The sequence below is a fragment of the Chiroxiphia lanceolata genome, chromosome 21 (assembly GCF_009829145.1).
Source record: "Chiroxiphia lanceolata isolate bChiLan1 chromosome 21, bChiLan1.pri, whole genome shotgun sequence".
NCBI lineage: Eukaryota > Metazoa > Chordata > Aves > Passeriformes > Pipridae > Chiroxiphia > Chiroxiphia lanceolata.
Genome location: NC_045657.1, coordinates 11,290,513 through 11,306,227, shown reverse-complemented (window position 1 = coordinate 11,306,227; position 15,715 = coordinate 11,290,513). Strand labels below are relative to the sequence as shown.

The window sequence follows — 15,715 nt, the reverse complement described above, 5'->3', positions numbered from 1 at the left end:
ACCATCTGAGGAGATGAGGCTACCTAGATAAGTAAACTGCTGGAACTGATTTAAGCTCTGACTGACCAATGGTGATATGGGGATGATGGAAGGCTTCCTGAGGTGCAGGTTGATAGAGAACTTCCATCTTCTTTAAGCTGAGTTCCAGCCCAAAGAGCTCAGCAGCGTCTGTGAAGCAGAATGTTAAACGCTGCAGAGCTGCTTCTGTGTGGGCAACAAGGGCGGCGTCATCAGCATAAAGCAGCTCCCGGACAAGATGGTTTAAGGTCTTGATGTGGGCCTTCAGTCACCTTAGGTTGAAAAGGCTTCCATCAGTACGGTATCGAATGTAGATACCGTCCTGATCATCGAGGTCTGCTGTGGCCCTTTGGAGCATCCTGCTGAAAAAGACTGTGAATAGGGCTGGTGCGAGAACACAGCCTTGTTTCACACCATTCTTTATTAGAAAGGGCTCAGAAAGTGCATTGCCATATCTGACTTGGCCATGCTGATCCTCATGGAGGCAGAGAGTGATAGGAGAAGGGGAAACTATTTTAAACTAGAACAGGAGAGATTTAGGTTAGATATTAGGAAAAAATTCTTCCCTGTGAGGGTGATGAGGCCCTCACACAGGTTGCCCAGAGAAGCTGTGGCTGCCCCATCCCTGGAAGAGTCCAAGGCCAGGTTGGATGGACTTGGAGCAACCTGGGCTAGTGGAAGGTGTCCCTGCCCACAGCAGAGGGGTGGAACAAGACGGTCTTTAAGATCCCTTCCAACCTAAACTGGTCTGTGATTCTGTGATTCTATGGCAGGGACAGGCAGCAATGAGAAGTGGAAACTGGCCCTGGAATCACTGTTGGTGCCTGCAAGGTGGCCAGAGCCATATGCTATCCCAGGGCAGCTGACAGGGAACAGGCAGCAGTCAGTAAACCAGGACCAGCCGTCCACATGCTGCCTGCACAGGTAACTGGCCTTCCCGTGGCTCTTGTGCACAGAAATGCCCTATGGGGGGTAAATGTGCCCTAGCAGCAATGGACCCAGGTGTGAACAACACAGGACACACTCCTACATATCCTCTTTGGGGACCAGCCTGCCTTACTGGGATCACAAGTGCCTGATGCTGGAACTTGGCAGGGGAGGGAGAAGGATGTGTGACCCTGGCATGTGCTGTCCTTCTGTGGCTGCTGCTCTGTTCCTCTCCTCTCTTGTTGGTGCTGAGGGGAGCAGAGGGAGCTGCTCCCTTCCCAAGGACCACAGCTGGGGAAGCTGCACAGCCAGCCTGCTCCTCTCCTCTTCCGTACACAGGAACACAGTGTGTGCTGTGACTATAGGCCCATGGGCACTGTCCTTGCTGGGAAGCCTGGGAGCTGCTGCACTGGCTGCAAATCTGAGCCCATGCCCGTTGCCCATGCTGATAAGGGCCAGGGAAGTGGTGCAGCCCCCCAGCTCTTTGTTCACTCCCTAAAGCATACTTATCATCCTCATCCCCGACACTGTGGCTGCATTCATGCCAGCATCACTGAACTGCTGCTTTCACAGGGACTGGGGTGGAGAAATGCCCCAGAGCACAGCACTGTGATGGAGCCTTTGCAAGGGCATGGCTCCAGGGAGGAGTCTGCTGGGACGCCGGGGTCCGGGACCCTGGGCTTTGTGGTTCCATGCCTGACAACTCCAGGGAGAACAGACAGCTCTGGGTGCTCAAGGAGGGATGTTCCTGTGGTTTGTTCTGGCAGGAAGATGGGGCAGCAGGGTCCTGGGGGGAGCCTGTGGGGTGTGAGCAGCTGCCAGGAAGTTAAAAAAGTTCAGGAAATTCTTTTGTTTCAGATCAATTTGGACATAAACAAAATGTAGGGAGAAACCACCAGAAAATTCCTGCAGACCAAATTTCCCCTGACCCCATCAGCACCAAAAGGCTCCAGCCCCAGCAGCTTCATGGGGTCACAATGGGGCTGGCACAGGGACAGGAGGGGCAGCAGAACCTGAGGGGATACCAGGTGCCCCAAGGCTCCATACCCAGCCCTGGGGCTGGTGGCACACCAGGCACACACCTACAGAGGTGAGGACCACCAGGACTTGATGTCCAACAGTGGGAAAAGGAGATGCTACTTATTCACACAGGCCTGACCTTCCTCCTCTCCCACTCCCCACCAGCTGGATTATGGGTCAGAGGAGACATTCCTGCTCAGTCCTTTCAGTCTCCTGCTATGAACTTGTTGTCCACGAGCTGGGGCAGTCCCTACCTGAATCTGTCAGTGTTTCCTGTCTCCTTTCCCTCCACAGCAGCATGCCCTAGACTTTCAAACCTGCTACGTAAAGAAGTTTGACATTTTTTACTGCTTTAAACGTGTAAGCTCTCCATACTCCAAGGATTGCTCGAATGTTGCAATTTCATGCTCACCTTGTTCACCACCTTCACGATTTAGCCTCCCTGGGTCTTCCCCTCTCCAAACAGGGGAGTCTCAGTCTTTCTAGTCCGCTCTCATCTTGGTTATTGCAGAGCAGGTCCAAAGAAAGTCAACTCCTCTGTCTCCTTCTCGAGATCCCAGAACACAGTGCCCAACCTGAGGGGTCACCAACTTTCCATCTTGTTCCTACTTTCCATCTTGTTCCCACTTTCCATCTTGTTCCTAACATCCTTCTTGATCACACAACTTTTTTGGTGATTTTTATGGCTGCTGGTGCTTCCTCTTAACAGTTCTCTGAAATCATCAGTCAGTGATGGCTCCCAGCCCTTCTCCTGAGTTACCACCTTTCCCGAGCTCCAGGCTAATGCCCCTCTAATCTCTTCTCCCTTCCAGCATCACCTTCATTCCTTGACACCAAAGCTCACCTGCTCCCTCTTTGCCCTTTGGTTTTGTGAAGTCCCTCTGGAACTCCCTGTCATCAGCACAGCCCTCGGCCATCCACAGGGCTCGGTGTCACCCCTGAACTTGAAGATTTCTTGTTCACTCCCTTCTCCTGGGCATGGATGAAAATGTCAAATATAAAACCAGTCCCGGGGCTGGTCCCTGGGGCCTCCACTGCTGACTATCTTCCACCCTGAAGACCTCTACATGTCGTTTCTGATCCTTCAACCACCCTCCAGTTCATGGAAGAACCTTTCTTCTGCTCCCACAGCAAGTTTTTTCCTTTAATAGCCTTTGGTGTGGTGCCTCATTAGAAGCTTTCTGAGAGCCCAGAGAGATGATATCCTCTGGATCCTCTGTATTTGAGGTAAGGTTCCTCTTTGCAGAAGCCTTGCCAGCTTCTCCTCAGCTCTGTGTTCAGCCCCATGCTAAGCAGTCCCATATAGGCTGTGTAATCAGAATTTTCATTTGTTAGCTCCCAGCACCCCATTTCCACAGCTGAGAGCTTCCTTGTCCACCAGCCCCTGCCCAGCTGTGAGGAGCGGTCCCACTCACAGCCAGCACTGTCACTGTTTCACATGGAGGTTCTTCTCACACATGAACAAACACCATGTGCAAACCATGAGAAAACAACATGGTTCAGGATGGAAGGAGCAACTGGAGAACATCCAGTCCAACCTCCCTGCTCAAGCAGGGTTCCCTAGAGCAGTCGTTCAGGACTGCATCCAGATGGGTTTTGAGTATCTCCTGAAGGGAGGCTCCACAACCTGACACACTGATGGGCAGTTTGTCCTGTCCGTCTGGGGCTTCCTCTAGATTTACTTCAAATTTTCCAGCTCCTCTGAGCAACCTGCTGCAGCACATGTGCCAGGCCAGGGGATGTCCCCACTACCATTGGCCAACAGGCTCTGCACGGGACCTCATCTCCCTGAAGGTCTCGTTATCCTCCAGGAATCCCTCAGCTCCTGGTTGACTTTCTGCCTTTGAAGGTTTAAGGGCATCACAGAATGTCTTGAGTTGGATGGGACCCACAAGGATCATTGAGTCCAACTCCTGGCTCTCCACAGGACACCGCCGAGAATGTTCGTCAACCAGCTATAGCACCTTTTCCAGGGTGTTCTTCACATCTGTTTTGAGCTTTTCGTTCTCACATTTCCAGCAGAACTGCCGTGTTTTGTGGACTTTCCCATTCTCTCCTATACAAGCTTTCTGTTTCTGAAACGCTGGTGTTTTCCACAGTCACTTGTTAACTCTCCCAATGAACCAGGAAAGGGTTGTGGAACCACCTAAGCTGCTTTTTGAGTTGGGGTATATGTTTTACTCAGGTTTTCACATCCTACTTAACACCCTTCAGGTTATGTTTAAGATCTTGAGTTTTGTGATATTTTAGATAATATGCCCTGTTTCAACATAGCTCCCTTTCCTGAACTTATTAGGGGATACACCTGGCCCTCTCATCTCACTGCAGCATTAAACCAGGCAGTGCTATGGGGTCATTCACCCAGACCTCTTCAGCCTGTCCCAAGCACTCCAGATTTGGCCCAGATCAGCACCTTTGTGGCTTGTAGTTTGTGGGTTGTAGCTTTCATCACTCCCAGAGGCTTCATTGGCTGTCCCCACAGCCCATGTCTGCATCTTGTGTTGACAAAGCTGGTCTGTGCATGGGGGGAGGGATCTCACAGATCCACTTGCTGAGCTCTCATCTTCTCTGCTCTCAGTGTTTCCAGATAACTTACTGTTCTCATAGTGAGCAGTCTGAATTTTACATTTTTATTAGGAGACCCTGGGATTTTCACCTGCAAAAATGTCTTCACTTACTTTTTCCTACAGTGATTCACTCTATACACTCCCCCTCCTAACCATCCCCCTCCTCTGTCACTCCTACCAAGCTGGTACCCAGGGCATCAGTGTACCTCAATGGTTACCATCCCTTGTCTCTTTGTCCTGGTGCCCAATGCTATCACTTGCTGCCAAGCTTTCCATTGCCTCTTGTGCTCTCAGCACTGGTGTGGAAGCGTTTTCAGTTCTGCCTTTGCCTCTGGGCCAACCTCTGGCATCATCAGGGCTCACACCCTTCTTCTCTGCTTCATGTCCCTCTCCAAACCCTCTGAACATCCAGGGCCCAGGTTGTGTCCCAGACAACTCACTGTGATGATTCTCCCAGTTGAGCCTGCCCAGGGAATGTCTCTGTTGGCATTTGATCAGGGTCAGGTTAATGTTTTTGAAATAGCACTTCTGGCTTTAAAAAAACAGGTGCTGGGAAGGAGCTGAGGCTGCAGGTGCATGGGCTGGCTTCGTGTCCCACCACCCCTCTGCCCAGGAACAGCATGGGGTGCTTGTGCTCTGCAGTGTGTGTTCTTTCTGTGCTCCACAAACCTGTCGCCTACTCCTCCTCCTTCTCCTCCTCCTCTCCTCTGCCCACTGGGTGCTCCTTAGCTTAGGGCCTCTGCTCCTACCCTGAGGCTTTTAAGTTTTCTCATCCCAGTGGTGGCAGAGAGAAGTCTCTGGGCTTGTGTTGAGGGTGAACACCCCACAGCACTGCTGGAACTTGTCAGGAGACCTGTTGGAAGCTTGGTTCATGCTCAGGAGACATCTCCCCTGCTTCAGACGCTGGCTGGTGTGCCAGGTACTCCCTGCACCTCCTTGCTCTGGGCTTGCCAGCCCTGTGCCAGCAAAGAGAGTAGGCTGGAATGGTGGATCAGGGTAGGTGAGGTGAAGTGACAGGCGGAGAGGTTTCAGGTTGGTCAGCCTGGAGAAGAGAAGGCTCCAGGGAGACCTTAGAGCCCCGTCCAGTGCCTAAAGGGCCTCCAGGAGAGCTGGAGAGGAACTTGGGACAAGTGATGGAGGGACAGGACACAGGGAATGGCTTCCAGTGCCAGAGGGCAGGATTAGATGGGATATTGAGAAGAAATTCTTCCCTGTGAGGGGGGTGAGGCCCTGGCACAGGTTGCCCAGCTGTGGCTGTGACTGCCCCATCCCTGGAAGTGTCCAAGGCCAGGCTGGATGGGGCTTGGAGCAACCACTGGGCTAGTGGAAGGTGTCCCTGCCCATGGCAAGGGGGTGGAATGAGATGAACTTTAAGGTCTCTTCCAACCCTATGACTTGCAAGGGGTTTGCATGTTTATCAGGGAAACCTCAGAAGATGCTGCCTTGTGTTCCATGGATCACAGAGTGTTTATGAGCCCATCTGTGGTGCTCTTCATAAAGAACAGTTGACTGTTCAGCGAAGGGCAGAGCAAAGAGAGACAATGTTGGATTGGGGAGGGAAGTGCTACCCAAATCTGGGGGCTGCAACAGGCATAAATCACCCCAAGCTCACAGGAGGCCTGGAGGAGGATGCACAGGTGTCCCTGATGGAGGCAGGATGGGACTGGCTCCATCTGTGGCCCAGGCACTTGTGTCCTCTCTCAGCATGTCCCCTGGCACTCACCACCCCTCAGAGCCGGAGGGAAGCTACCAACCTGCTACTGCAGCACTGCTGGGCTGCTGAGGGGTGGCAATGGCCCGTGGTGGCCTGTGCCTCAAGACTGGTGCTCAGCCACATCTGGCTGCATGGGACAGCAGGAAGGATGGATGGTAGAGTGGGAGGGCAGCTGGGGTAGCTGTTCGCCAGAGCCCTGAGGCTGCACAGGTGTTCTCCTGGACATTCCTGGGGATGGCTGCATGGGCGCAGAGGTGGAACCATCCACCTGATTGGGGTGGCACTTGGAGTAGCATCTCAAAGGGGAGGTGGTACAGCTGTATGTCCATCTGGGAGATGTGTTTGCACCCTTGGGTTGGGTGTCAATGTGACAATGGTGCCCCATGTGGGTGTGTGTGCTCTGAGCTGCCTGATCGCTCTGTCTCCAGCCAGAAGCATCACCCAGGCACCTCGGTGCCCAGAGATGTGGGGACACCTGTCCATCTACCCACACGTGTCTATCTGCACAGCTCCTTCCTCTGCCTGGCCGCCGGCTCTGGGGCTACCCCCTCCACCCCAACACACCAGGAACTCTTCCCATGCGTGCCGGGGGCCGATGCCACCGTGTTCCCAACGCAGTGCTCGCCCCGTCCCCGAGCCGCCCGCTGCTCGGGCTGCCCAGCCGTACAGATGGCTCCTCTGCCGCACCGGGTCGCAGCCTCCACCCTCACGTGCGGCTGCTTTTTGTGTCCCTTCTCGCCGCGGGTCGCACTCTATCCCGTCCCTCCCGCCCCTCCGCCGCCCGCGCCCCCCGGCGCAGCCCCCACCGGAGCCAGCCACACACACAAGTGAACTTTTCTGCGTTTTCCAGCAATTAAAAAGAATAAAGCAACAGTTGTCTCCAGGCAGGGCATGGATCCTGGTGACCCTGATTTTCTGTGTGGCTGGGCAGGGTGAATGGGGCTATTGAGATCCCGATGACTGGCATCTCCACTCCAGGATTGTCTCCTCTTCCAAGTCCCCCTCCCCTCACTCTCCTCCTCCCTACCCTCCTCCTCGCTTTTAATTTCCTTCCTGCAGAGAGCTGCTCATCTCCTTCCCATTGGCCAAAGGCCTGAAAGGGAATGGAGGAGACAAGGGAAGGATTAAAGACGCTCTGCTTAGGAGCAGGCAGCCTGAATACAAGATGCACCGGCTGGGAAAGAATGGGGGCTTAGTGGGGCACCAGATCAGACCCGCCTCCGCCGCATTCAGCCCGACCTGCATTCCTGCATTGCTAAGCAGAGACCTTTCTCCCTGGCCAACCCCTCGAAGGGATGCCCCGGACCTCTGTCCCACCTGCTGCTGCAGGTAGACCTGCCCAGGATGGTCCCACTACACTGCAGCCCCTCAGGATGCAGCCACAATGGAGGACAGCAGCGCTACAGTGCTTGCAGGTCCCCTGGCTCAGCCTGTCCAGTCCAGGACACAACGCCCCCAGCCAGCCCCACGAGGATGAGGAGGAGGCAGCTGGGGCATCCCTTGGACCAGTCTGGGAGCGATGTGGGGCTTTTTGTGTTCCCAGCCCTCAGCCCAGTAGAGCTATGGGCCTCATCCTGCAGGGTTGGAGGTGTCAGAGCTCAGAGGAGGCTGGAGTCTGCAGCAGGGTTGGACCTGTGAGCCCCAGAAAAGGGCTGGGGCATTTCCAGCCACTGCCTTGGTGGCAGGGATGGTGGTGCTCCACTACTCATTAACCATGTCATCTCACGGAAGACCCCTCAAAAATCCACAGTGTTCTCTGCCCTTCTCAGCACCTTCTTGGGCCATGCAGTTCGGGGTGCAGACGGGGCTTGGTGCCTCACATTCCTTCCTCCCGCTGACCCTTCCACCCTTGGTCATGCTGGGAATGAGGAGTCCCCAAGGGCAATGATGGGCAATGGCCATCTATCACTGACCCATGGGGAGACCCCTGGGGAGTAACACAGGAGCAGGACTTGGCATTGGCAGCATCTGGCTCTTTCCATGCCAGGTCAACTGTCCACATCTCACCTCAGGTGAGGGGGGAAGGTAGAAGTGAGTGCCCTGGTCAGGCCAGTGCAGGATGGGTGCCCAATGTCTGCCCAAGGGCACTCCCTTGCCAGGGCAAGATCCCTCCGCAGAAACTGGAGCAGCACAACCCGCTCGCTGTTTCTGGCATGCTGGGTCAATCTGTAGTGTTTGCACACACAAGTTCCTCGCTGTAGGGACCTTCTCCATGAATTGGGAATCTGAGGCTGAGACTGGTTTCCTTCACAGGACAGGGAGAGGTTGTTCTCAGAAACCTCTCTGGGTTCCTGCTGACATTCACTTCAGAGAGCTGATTTCTGTGGTGGAGCTGGGAAAGGTCCCAGAGTGAACAACACTCTCACCAGTCTGAGGAGCAGGTGGTCTGCAGTGGGGAGCGAGGATGGGGTAGATCAGCTGATCCTACAGCCCTGAAGCATCAGCTGTGAAGGCACTCCAGCAACCCCACACTGTGAGGGAGCCATGGATCCCATGCAGGGACACACTCAGGACACTGCACATGCAGCTGTGGGGTCCTGCACTGCAGGGACAGGGGTCTGATCTCCTGTATCCCATGTCCCATGTAGTGCTTAATGTCATTTTAGGTTTTCTGAGAGTTGTCTGACCTCTCCCCATTTTCTGATCTAGATCTCTTGCTGACCTGGTCCCTCATGCACCCCAAAGCTGTGCAGCACCTGTAGTGGTCAGGATGGAGCCCTGGTGATCACGTGAACATGAATGCAGGAGCCCAGGGTGGGATATGGCTGAGCACATGGAGGTGGCCTGTCAGGCAGCCTGGATCACCTTCCAGACTCTTCATTTTACTGGTCCAGAGGAGGATTCAGGCACCAAAAGACAGTACCATGTGCCAGCTGAGATGCTTCAGTGCATCCAGGACATCTGGAATGGCCTCCAGACCCTGGAGCAGAGGCCAGGCAAGACACGCCAGGACAACTCAAGCAGCAAAAGGAGCTTAAGTGTAAGTGCAGCCATCCCTCCCCTGCTTCCACAGTGGAACCCAGAGGACACCTTAGATGGACACCCCAGGATCAGAGCTGAATCCCACCCCACTGACCAAGCTGTGCAGGCAGGGTCCCAGGAACTGCTGCTCCTGAGCACCATATGTGACCATCACAGTCTCCATGGTCCAGCTGTCATCACTCGGACAGCTTCAATCCTCACATGCTAAAAGCCATGGTTTTAAAACATTTTTCAGTGTCTGGTACTGAAAGCCTCATCTTCAGGAGTCCTGTGATTCCAGCAGAAATTTGGTCAAGAGAAGAACATGGACATGGAATCCTTCCTGCAGGTAGCCTCTATTTCCATCCCAGAAGGCAGAAGAAGAAAATGCCTCCCTGTTTTTCCTCCAGAGAAGAGTCCCATCCTTTTGGGCATCCCACCACCAGCCTCAGAAGTCAACATGAAACCCACTGCATGTCTACCTCCATCCCTTCCTCCTTGTCTCAGGGAACGAGATCTGAGGTCTTTGCACCAAAAAGCTACTCCGACATTAGGGCAAAATAGGCAAAATGGGTAGAAAAGTTCGGCATGAGGGACCTCTGTTAGGGGACTAAGGCAACCCGCCATGCTGGACAGGTACCAGCCGTGATGAGGCAGCGATGGCAGTGACCCTCAGCTGTGTCTGGCCCTGCAGGAGCACTGTCCCTCCTCACCCTTCACTGCGACCAAGAGATCTGCCTTTGGGTTTTGCCCTGGGGAAATCTTCGAATGTGGGTGTCCCCGTTGCCCTGCCATTGCCATAGCACTCCCCAGCATTGGTCGAAGGGCAGGAAACATAGGGGGTCCCCACCTTGCTGCACCCCAGACTCCCATGCAGCCCCCAGCAGCTGCCCATGCTGCCTGCAGCAACCAGGGGCTCCATCCCAGTAGAGAAGCCCAGGGGTCCCGTGTGGGGAAGAAACCTGGAACTCAGGGAAAAGGCAACCACTCTGTCTGTGCAATGCCAGGGGCTTTTGTCCTCCCTCCACCGAGCCGAGGGTCCGGAGCTGCGTGATTCCCAGTCCGGCAGGGATGGAGAGCCCTTCCCTCCGCCCAGCCGCGATGGAAAGGGACCGGGCTTTCTCTTTAATGCAATGCTATGAATACTCAGGCTCTTTCTGCTCGCTGTTTAATGGATTTGAATGTGAAAAGGTGGTGGAATTGGAAAGAGGGGAAGAGAAGGGGGAGGCCAGGCCTCTTTGTTTGGGGATGCTGCTCCAGCCTTGGATTTATTTAGCATTTGGAGGGCTCTGGGGTCTTTCTCTCCTCCCCAGCCCTCCAAAGGCTGGATCCCTTTTCTGCCTCATGCTTATTAGCATAGCAGCTGCTTGGGAGAGGGGCTAGGCAGGAGAAAAGGATTGAGGCGTCTAGGAAATGAATAGGAGGGGGAAAAAAATAGCTTACAAGGACAGAGCCTTTGAATGAGGGGGAGCAGTGAGTGGAAAATGGGACGGAGGCGGTTCAGAGTTGTCACCGTAGCTGTGAATGTGAGCAGGGTGAAATGTGGGGACCCGGTGGGGATAGGCTCCCTGTCCAGGCGCTGTGCTGGGGGTCAAGGGCCTGATCCTGGCACTGTGCAGTGAGGCAAAACTGAATGGCTGGAGAGATGGTGGACTGGAGGATGGTTGGGACAAATGTTTGAATTGGAAACTTCTCATTCAGCCTGAATTCAAGAGTGTTCTGTGGTGGGGACCAGTCCCTGAGGGCAGGCCAAAGAGAACAGCACATCCAACAGCACTGTCACACGATGGCAGATCTCGGCCCAGCTGAGCTGGTGGTGTCCTCCTGCCACTTTTTAGGAAGAGGCTCCCCAGAAGGGGAAAATTCCCCAACCAGCTGCATGTTTATCCCGAGCAGGACGGTCATGGCTATGCTGATCCCTTCTCATGCCAGCCCTGCCATCCTGGAGGACCCGGACACGCATGGAGCAGGAGCAGAGTGGACCCAGCAAGCAGAGCCCTGCACACACCTGGCCAGAGGGGACACAGACAGAGGCACATGGGCTGGCCAACACCTGGTAGTTATGCTGTGATGCATTCGTGGGGCAATTGAGGCTGAGCCTTCACATGGGACCCTCAACCCCGGGACTGATGGTTTGTGCTCTGAAACATGACTGCACAACAAGCAGATCCTGGCTCCGAATGAATTCTGCAGCCAAGGAGAGCCTCTGCCTGGAAGTGGCAACTCTGCAGCCTCCTCTCACCCCAAGAGTGCACTGGAACTTCAGTTCTCATTTTCTCAGCTGAAAAATTCCTTCTTACCCGTGTCCAGTCCTCAGCAATGTTCTCAAACATGATGCAGTTGCACAGACAGACTCCAAATGTGCCCAACCACCTCTCAATTTTCCTGCTCTGGACAAGACCTCTGCACATACACCCCAGTGTGTCTGGGGAGCTCTCACTGTGATGTCTCAGTGTGGTCATCACTCTGCCAGCTGGGGCAGGAGCTGGGTGGCAGTTCCCTGGACTCCTGATTTACTTCAATTACACCTAAAACGCTCAGTCACTCAGTAGCTGGAGGGCTTTCCCAGGAGAAGGTGGAGGAGCTGGAGGCTCCCCTTCGCCTGGTGCCCCATCCCATGCCCAGCCTGCCCCATTGAGAGGAGCCAGGTCTTCCAGTAGCCCAAAACCTTTGGGTAACTGACAGGTGCTGTGACACTTACTAGGATCTCTCTCCAGATGCTTCTATTTGGAGGTCACAGATGGGGGACTGCAACCTCAGTCTTAGGGTGCTGGGGCACTCCCAGTCCTTGCAACAAGAGGGGTGCAGGCTGGCCCAAGACTGTGGGTACAGGGGGGTGCTGGCTCAGCACCCCTTCCACCAGCCTGTGCCCAGTAGATGTGGAGCACAGGGCAGCCCTGGCCTCACTGCACAGTGCCAGGATCAGGCAAAAATGCCAGAAGAACGTGCTTACACCACCAAACCAGCCAAAATTTCTGTGTTATTGGAACAAAAATAGAAAAGCAAAAGAAAAAAAAATGAAAAAAAATCAAGGCTTTGGAGTTCCTAGATTTCTTGGACAGGGTTTCTGTAGAGGTGAACTACAAAGTGGGGTGGCCAAGGGCTGTATGAGGAGCCTGGCACTGGGGCAGCTGTGCCATCCCCTACCCATCCCTCTTGTCATGCCTTTATTCTCCATCCCTCCCAGTCAGCCCTTATCCCCCCATTCCTCCCCTCCTCCATGTCCCTAGTGATGCCCCCCTGCCCTTCCCAGACATCCCTTGATCCCTCCAGCCACTCAACCTTCCATCCCTCCAGACTCAAGCCCCATCCACTGTCCTCCCCAAAACAAGCCAAACCAAGATGTTGCCATGCTTGGCCATTTCCATAGGGTCAGGAAGAAAAACCTGTTAAAATGAAGAAGCCAAAAATTCCACTGCACCTGCAGGTCTGTGCCCCACCTGGAGTGAGATCAGAGGTCACCTCTCCCTGAGGACTCCCAGAGGTGGGTGCTTCTGGTGTGGCAGTGCAACATGGCAGCTGAAGAATTTCTGGGAAGAGAAGAAAGACATTTCTGCTTAACACACAATGGAGCAGTGTCATTTTCCTGGGGACATTTGCTGTACCAAGAAATGGGAGCTGCCTGCAGTCCCTGTGCTGACACATCCCAGGCCTGGGATCATCCCTGGGGGGCACAGCCCTCTGAGTATGGAAGTCTGTAGAGTGAGAGGGGTTTTAGGGCATGGGGGCTGGCACTGAAAACCCCATGCTCACCTCATGGCAGGGTGTGAAGCTCATGTACACCCCAGGAAGAGCCCAAAATGACTCCAAGCTGCAGGAGTAGGCTGGCCAGCTCCAGCCCCAGCCTGGGATGGATCTGGGGGACAGGACCATGTTCCAGCACCAAACACTGCAGCAGCTTTGGGTCAATAGCAAAACAGGTCGAAACCATGACTCATCCTGTCCTTCACGAGCTGCTGAGGACCCCCAGGGCCACTGACCCCCCTCTCCCACCCCCCCACCCCCCCATCCACCCAGAGAGATGGAGCCCAGAAAGCCTCAAGAAGGGGCAAAAAAAAATGAAGTCTGGAAATGAGGCCAGCCCGGCCAGGCAGCCCAAGCCACCCGCTCTTCCTCAGCACCCAAGAGAAGCTGATTGTGATCTCTTTTTGTTGAAAAAGGTAACTCCTCTTTGGATCGGCTGGGCTGTGGCATTATCATAGTCATACAAATGCCCAACAAAGCACCTATTTAAAATGTCCTGAATTTTGATTACAGCCTGTCCCCTCTTGCTCGCCTGCTCACTGTCTTTCTTTCTCATTCATTACTTACTGTGTTAAGCTCCCTGAAATTCAAATAAAATCCCACCTCCTTCCCCACATCCATATGCGAGGGCCGATTCAGCACCACTGGCTGGGCTTGACGGATGAAGGGCAATAGAAGACAAAGCTGTCAAACCTCACCCGGCTGTGTTGACTTCCCATCGCCCCCTGGAAGGAGAGGAGCCCGATCCATCTGGTTTGGAGTCAGCAGCACAAACAAAAGCAAAAGACAATGGCAGGAAGCACTTGAAAGTTCAAATTCTTGCTTTGGTTTCTCTTGGAACAACAGCACCTACATAATGTGACCGGTGGACAATAATGCACAGCCAGGGACAGGCAAAAATGCCAGAAAGAATGTGCTTACACCACCAAACCAGCCAATATTTCTGTGTTATTGGAACAAAAATAGAAAAGTGAAAGAAAAAAAAAAATGACAAAAAAAATCAAGGCTTTGGATTTCTTGGACAGGGTTTCTGTAGAGGTGAACTACAAAGTGGGGTGGCCAAGGGCTGTATGAGGAGCCTGGCACTGGGGCAGCTGTGCCCCGAGGGGCTCAACCTTGGGGGCTGAGGCTCAGCTGTGCCCCTGGAATGGCCCTCCTGCCAGGGCCATCACACTTGGGAGCCAGAGAATACAGGGCAGCTTTCGGGGGGGTTGTCCAAATCCCCTGCAAAGGCCTACCAGACACCCCAGCCCGCCCCATCCACTGTGGAGAGAGAGAAACCATGCACAGGAATGCCGTGTTTCCTCAGCAAAACCCATCCTTGGGGTAGCGGCCAGCCCAGCCCAGCTGGCTGGTGCCCTGGGACAAGGTGAAATGCAAGAAGCCCCAGGGCTGAGCCCAGCTCTGTGACAACACAGGCACCAGGATGAGGTTTTGTAGCATTCCAAGCTGCAAAGGGATGAGTCTGGGATGAGCTGCACCTGCAAGTGCGACCCTGCAGTGCCAACCCTGGGAACATAGTGGTGGTGGCAGGTTTGGTGGCATGTGCTGGTGGGTCAGTGTCACAATGTTGGGGCAGGAGAGGGGAGAGGTGCCCACCCCACACATCCTCCCCACAGATCAGCAGCTGCCGCAGGACCCCAGGTGAAGGACTCTCAGACCCACCAGTGGTTGTGCCTGAGGGTTTTGGCATCATCATTTTTTTCCTGCTCAAATCCATCCAGGTCACTCAGTGCCTGTCTTTTCCACACTGAGCTGCTGCCCAGGCAGCTGCATGTTCCCAGGGCACCTGGGAACACCACCTGTGTCTGTCCCAGGCACTGTCCTGTGCTGGCAGCAGATGACACGGGGGCTTGGCACATCGGAGTGGAGTTTGGTCAACCTGAAAAGGTCATACCAAGCCTTTTATCCCCATTTCTTCCCCACCATGTTCATAGGACACCACTCCTGGAATCCCCAGGAATCTACACTCCAGAGCCAAACTGGGCATGGCACAAATTTCCCCAGGATTAGACATTTCCAGGGCTGGCAAAATTATTGATATAGAAGAAGCCTCATCCAACCTCCAGTGCTGCCAGTGAGGGAGGCTTGTCGGCATCCTGCCTTCAAAGCCCTGGCCTCAGGCAGGGCCCCATCAGTGCAGGCATAGGACTGCCTCTGCTCTTTCCACTTCCCGGAGCAGCTGGATCCTGCCTGGAAAGCCTCCAGAGGAGCAGGGCTCAGCCTGCTCTGGGCACTGGTCCGCTCTGAGCCACATGAGAGGACAGAGATGCCTCTAGGGATGGAGAGCCCAGGCTGACCCCCACCCCGTGCCCCTTTCCAGGGGGCAGCTGAAGCCACCACTGACCCCACCCCCACAGCCTGAGGGTCTGCCTCAACCCCTCGTTGGGGCCCAGGTTGGAATCAAAAAGCCTGGAAAGGTTCACAGGTAGCTGGAGGGTGCTCAGCTGTTGAGGCTGGAGCTGCAGACCCAAAAATGCACCTCACTGCCACAGTCCCAGGATTGGCTGCTGAGCTCTTCCCTCACTCCCTTGGGACAAGTAGCTTCTTTAGGAATGTCTCAAACACCACGTGCCCATCCAGCACCAGCGTTTGGTCTAAGCCATAACCCCTCCACCACCCTCCAAATGTTGGGGTGGGGCAAACCAGGACACCCCTTGAGCCCAAGGAGCTTCCTCCAGCCTGTGGGAAGGGGCCACATGCTCATACCCCAAATCCATCCCAGCCATCTCCCTCCAGGGATGCATTTAACCACAGAATAGCT

At 54.5% G+C, this 15,715-nt stretch overlaps 1 long non-coding RNA gene across 1 annotated transcript; it reads right to left on the bottom strand.

The window, feature by feature from the left end:
* Nucleotides 1-12,626: 12,626 nt before the first annotated feature.
* On the bottom strand, nucleotides 12,627-14,349 carry LOC116797179. The gene is made up of 3 exons (XR_004360587.1): nucleotides 14,240-14,349; nucleotides 13,555-13,894; nucleotides 12,627-12,737 (listed from the first exon to the last, which is right to left on the bottom strand). It is a non-coding gene; the product is annotated as an uncharacterized LOC116797179 (long non-coding RNA).
* Nucleotides 14,350-15,715: the final 1,366 nt, after the last annotated feature.